Below are 6,135 nucleotides of genomic sequence, written 5' to 3'. Positions count from 1 at the left end.
TTGGTTGCACCAGATTGTTGTGTTCTGCAGAAGCGCAGAGAACTTTCTCTTTTTTATCAGCGCTGATCAGGGGCAGAGTACACCGAGCATGAGACACTGAAGAAGACTGATGAGTCAGTAGCCTGTTTGTAGCATCAGTCATCATTACTGACAGAGTGCTGAATCACAGTCAAACCAACGTCTTGTGGTATTATTTTCCACAGAGGGACGGTAAAGCTGCCCTGCCTATCTCCCTCCTCGCCTGTCAGTCACTTCCAATCAACATGTCTGTAATAACCTCTGACTCCTGTCTGGTCATGGAGCGACTGACCTCCCCAGCCACCTGTCTGTCTTTCTGTCTGTCTGTCTTTCTGCCTGCCTGTCCATCCTGTATTTCTACTGGCAGGATTTATTGTTGACAATGAGCCGCCTTGGCTCTGCTGCTGAAACATTCACAGCCAGCCTCCTCAGCAGTGTTAAAAATTAACTTTTTTGTCCACCAGCCAAATGGCAAGTGAATGTTCAAATTTTACCAGCCACTCAATAGATTAAAAAGTTTTTTTGGATGGTGAGTGAAGCAAATCTACCAGCCACTTGCATATTTTACCAGCATTTGGCTGGTGGATGGTGTTAATTTTGAACCATGCTCCTCAGAGATGAACAGCAACATTCTTATTAAAGTTTTTAGGAAAGTGGTCCATTAGTTCTGTACTTATACCTGTTGATTAATAAAGACGCCAAAATCATGCATGTATTGCGGTTAGATTATTGTTGATTAGTGCTCCATACTTCAGAATCAGAATCATAATCAGCTTTATTGGCCAGGTATGTGTAAACAAACAAGGAATTTGACTCCGGTAATCTTACATTTTAGCATGCATATTGTCAAGAGAACATGCAGAATGTGGCTTGCCTTTTTCAAAGTAAGAAAGCTTATTTCTTTAGTGGCATGGCTCTAGGGATGACAATGCAGGTCTGTCCGGACTATTGGATTGATTGCCACGGTCCCCAGAGGATGAATACTACCGACTTTGGTGATCTTCTTACCTTTCCTGTAGCACCACCAGAAGGGCAAAGTTCACATTTATTCAGTTAGAAATCGTAACATCTACTTGATGTATTCACACACAATATTTTGTGCAGGTATTCATGGTTCCCAGACAATGAATTAGAGCTTCACATTTATGATCTCCTGGCAGCCTCACAGAGCTGTAGAGTCTTGTTATCAGAAGAACGCTTGTGTTTATACATTCTTTTAAATATAGGCCTACTGTAATGTATTTTTTGATAAGACAAATAACCACTGATTTATGTCCATGTACAATCTCGACTCTGCTTTATGGAGCTTCATAGTGAGTTTCAGCTCATTGTTTAGCTGTCCGACCGCAACTTTAGCAAGGGACTCTTTTCAGTTAAAGGCTCTAAAAACACTTCCTGCTCAGCACCAAACAGAAGACAGACAGAGTTAGAGACTAGCTGGTGAACATAGAGGAGCATTTAGCAGTTAAAGCACTCCAATTCAGTGTGCAAGCATCTTGCCAGAATTATGCCGAATAAAATAACACAACGAAAGACCTGGAATATGGTGTTATCATTTAGCGTTGGAGCTGCTAAATTTCAAATCTAATTTTCAAACTTTTGAGATAGAAGGCTAACCAGCAGTCACTGAACTTGATGTATGCTCAACTGTAAGCATTGAGAGCACCAGAGCAAACAATCCACCAGACACATGAATGATGATGTTTATATTCTTCTCTCTTAAAAGCAAAATTGACCAGTGGTCCAATCTCCCCCAAAACTTAGTTTATCTTTCTGATGGCTCTCTGCTGCTTTGTCACACAGCTCAGTAATCCCTGATTTACATGCCCACGTTGCTTGAAAGACGAAGGTATCATGTCTTCTACAAGTTTTGTTTTAAAGTGGTGAGTGAGATAAAAAAAAAGGACCACTTATCGTCCTTTTATCTCACTTACCACTTCAAAACAAAACTTGGCATGGATTTTATTTCTTCTCCAAATTTGTTCTTTTGGGACTTTGGTACTTCGAGCATGTGTGTCTTTTGTTTGTTTTACAAGACTGTCCAGTGTTGGCATTTGTCGGTGTCCGACAGGTGGCAAATGCACTGCAACTTAATGAAACACACGCAAATAGACAAAACACAAGCAAATTAAGAAAACATCTTCATTAATTTGACAACACATGCATAACACAACCAAATACACAAACGCGCTGCAAATACACAAACGATGCAAAAACTATTTGGTTGTGTTGTGTGTATTTGCAGCGCGTTTGCTAAATGCTGCGCATGTGTTGTCAAATTTATGAAGATGTTTTCTTAATTTGCTTGTGTTTTGTCTATTTGCGTGTGTTTCATTAAGTTGCAGTGCGTTTGCCACCTGTCAGCCACCGTACTTTTATGACCTTTTTCTGTGTTCTTCTGTTATGTGTAATACAGGGAGAGGAAACGGGAGTGTAACTGCAAAACAATAATGAACTTCAACCCCGCCCATGTGCCATCTGTAAACTATATATTTAACACTGAGAGCATTAGAAATTGCTTTTGTCTCTATTTCTCTCTATCTGCCCATACTCTATATTTATTTAAGTGTGTGTGTGTGTGTGTGTGTGTGTGTGTGTGTGTGTGTGTGTGTGTGTGTGTGTGTGTGTGTGTGTCAAAGACACATTTTTGCACTGCATTAGTTCCTGTGTGGGTGAATTAGAAAGGGTAATGGTATGTTGTAGTTGCAGCTGAAGAAATAATTCTTTATGTTTCTGTCAGTCAGCATCAGTGACAGCTCTGTACGTGTGTGTGTGTGTGTGTGTGTGTGTGTGTGTGTGTGTGTGTGTGTTTTAGCAACCTATGATTACCTCTATTTTTAGAATGACTATTCATTTAATCACCCCTATTTTTGTAACTGGATTCCCCTGACAGCTGCTTTCGTTGTGATTTGCTTTGCTTTGCTTCAATAACCGCTCGCTTCCTCTCTATAGAAACAGAAAGTGTGAAAATTGCATACTTATAAAAAGAAACACCAAGGAGGGGAGAGCCTCTCTCTCTCTCTCTCTCTCTCTCTCTCTCTCTCTGTGTGTGTGTGTGTGTTGGAGTTGGGGGTGGATTGAAATCTATTTTGCTCTGGATTTGAAGAAGGAAATGGTAAATAAACATATGCGACTTTTCCACATGAAACACCACTCATTGTAACTGTAATTTATTTTTCATTCCAGCTTACATTGCTGTCATTTGTGCAAATGAGTGATTAGGTTTGGGTATTATTTAGTTTTTGTAAATTCTGTATCTGATACTGATTATTATTGCGGTTTTAATCAAATCCTGGTTCTGATATTTGGTATACTTAAGGAACAATTTTATATATATATATATATATATATATATATATTCCTATTACTAGGTTTTGTTTGTTCTTTCCCCTCATATTGTGATTCTGGTCCTCACCCAAACCACACTGGAACCTACAGCACAAACATTTTGATGTTAACTCAAATGAGCCACATGGATGAAAAAAAAAGACGGGGGACACAATGTTCAGAACAGCATCTGATTCTCTCTCAGTTTCTCTCTCTCTCTCTCTCTTTCTGCCTGTCTCTATCTCTGTTCACCTGGACCGGGACAGGAAGCGCAGAGGCAGTGTTAGTCCTGACACTTGGAGGCACAGCGAAAGGTCATAAGACGTAATAATAACAGCAGGGGACATTCTGAATAATGATAGTGGACATTTATAATACAGGAGCACAAGTAAACCCCTGCAGGGTCCGTGCAGGGTCGGTCAGATATGACACTGGGCCAGATTTCAGGAATAAATAAACATTTACACCCAGCCATAATTGTCCCCCTCCTGTCGCTTTACTACCTTAGAAAGTTGTGATTATGGCCAAGCTGAACTGGAGCAGCCAGCAGAAATGAGGCATTATTAATTTATTAATTTACATTCAGCAGCTTCACCTCCTCAGATATTTCTCCATAATCAAATCAGGTGAGGCAAGTCCAGTTAGAGCCTCCTTACAATAACTTCAATCATAAGAAATTTCAAAACAAGAGCTGGGAAAAAAGAGGTAAGGTCATTCCCTGGTTTGCTTCTCTCAAGAGTAACTTAGAGCCAGACTGACGCAAGAAAGAGAGACAGCGGCATGAAAGCAGCGACAGAAACGATAGGAGGAAAGGGACATAAAGAGAGACGAGCCAGAAGATTATGTGAGACAATAAAGACAGGGGAGAGTTTGAGGGTCTGCATCAATGTCTGTAAAGTGAGAGTAGGAAAGGAGACAGGGAGTGATTAGGTGAGGCAGATCGAGCCAGGAAAATGAAATGAGAGGATTAGAAGAGGGAGACCAAGATGAAGTGTTCAACAACGCTCCTCCACACACTGGCAAAGTTTCATCAGCTACAGAGGACACCGTGCTCTGAGTCACAGCAGATGGGAAGCAGTGTCAAGTGTTAATAGAGGTATAGCAGCCACTGTTGGTGGCGAAACTCAGCCGTTTATCAACCAACCAAAGATCCCTCCTGTCAAGACACCTGTTATTGTTTAGCTGATGTCAAACAAAGCCAAATTTATAGCCAAAAATCAAACATATGCACTAGTACAGTTGGCCTTCAAAGTAAAACTGTTGAAAATGTTGGCATTTTTTTATTCACTAATGTTAACTAATGTCAAAACATTAGTGCAGCTCCATGTCAGAATGTGGACTAATTATTCAGAAAAGGCCCAGAAAACGATCTTCTGTCAGCAGCATAATTCAAGTATTCTGAAGCTAACGCTGTACTTTACATGGTAATAATTCACTGTGTGTTTACACTCGAAAGCACAAGTTTACATGATGTAAAACAGTGACATCTCTGCTCCAACTTATAATGCAAAGCACTTACAGTAGCACTAAACTTGAAGAAGAAGAATTTACATCGGGATTTAGAGGAGAGAGACACACACAGGCAATTAGCAGGTTAAAAAAGTGTTGTTCAGAAAGAATAAATGATGATGGTGGCACGTTTGCATGTAAAAGTTAGTTAAAATGGAAATGCAAATTCGCTGAGGCAAAGGTGCGTCTGTGCGAGTTGCATCGCTTTTGAACACACCTTTAAAATGCTTAAAAGCATGATGAAGACATATTCAGCCTAGCAAGCTTCAGTCTGTTGTATCATTCAGGAAAGGAGCAACCTGTTCAGGAAATATTTAGAAACTATCATTGATGCAGAACCTGGGAGATGGAGCCTGGACAGCCCTCAAAAAGACATGGAAAAGGGATCTGAGTATTACACTGGATGATGGAATGGGACAGAATCTGTAGGAATATTAAAACTACTGTATGTCACATGATGTGAGGGTGCGCCTCATTCAGTTCAAGATTATGCATCACTTCTATTGGACTCCCTCCAGATTGTTTAGAAATGGTATGAAAGACACACTAAATTGTTGGAAATGTAAGACAGAGGACGGCCAATCACTTCATGTCCTATGGTCCTGTGATCAGGTCCATTGATTTTGGACTGGGATACATGATAACCTATGTTGGATTGCAGGGACCCAGGTTCCATTCAGCCCAAGATTATTTGTTCTGGGAAATGGGTCAATCCTAAACGGGATGGGATAAGCACATAAGAAGCTGGGTCCAGACTAGTTTAATGGGAGTTTAAAGAGGATGGAGGAATGAAGGGGTGCCGTCGATTCAAGAGTGGGCTTGTGAGATGGCTAGGGTGGTGGCTTTTGAAAAAATGTCGGTTTGCCAGATTGGATGTATATTCTAGAAAATGGGGAAAGTTCCTGAAATTTCTGGAGGGCTCCTAAAAAGCTTTGTGCTGGGGAGAGACGTGTATGATGGGCTTATGGTGTTGTCATTTACGGTGTACATATATTTATTTGGTTTACTGTCTATTTTGTTACTATTTTGTTGAATGGTCTGGAATATTTTAGTTACTGTGTCATCTTTTCTTGATTTTTGTCTGGGTGGTTGGTGATGACAGAAGAGGGGGGATTTGTCCTTGTTGCGAGTTTTAAAAAAAATAAAAATAAAAGATTGTTAATCACAAAAAAGAAGTCATTGATACACATTGATAGGTACAATAGTGACAGCAGCTCAATAAATGACAAGTTCAACAACAAATAAAAACAATGTTTTTGTTTGTTTTTTTACTCAAAGGCA

This window comes from Sander vitreus, chromosome 15 (genome assembly GCF_031162955.1).
Source record: "Sander vitreus isolate 19-12246 chromosome 15, sanVit1, whole genome shotgun sequence".
In the NCBI taxonomy this organism is placed as follows: domain Eukaryota; kingdom Metazoa; phylum Chordata; class Actinopteri; order Perciformes; family Percidae; genus Sander; species Sander vitreus.
The sequence above is the reverse complement of the archived record's forward strand: the minus strand, read 5'-3'. Positions refer to the sequence as shown.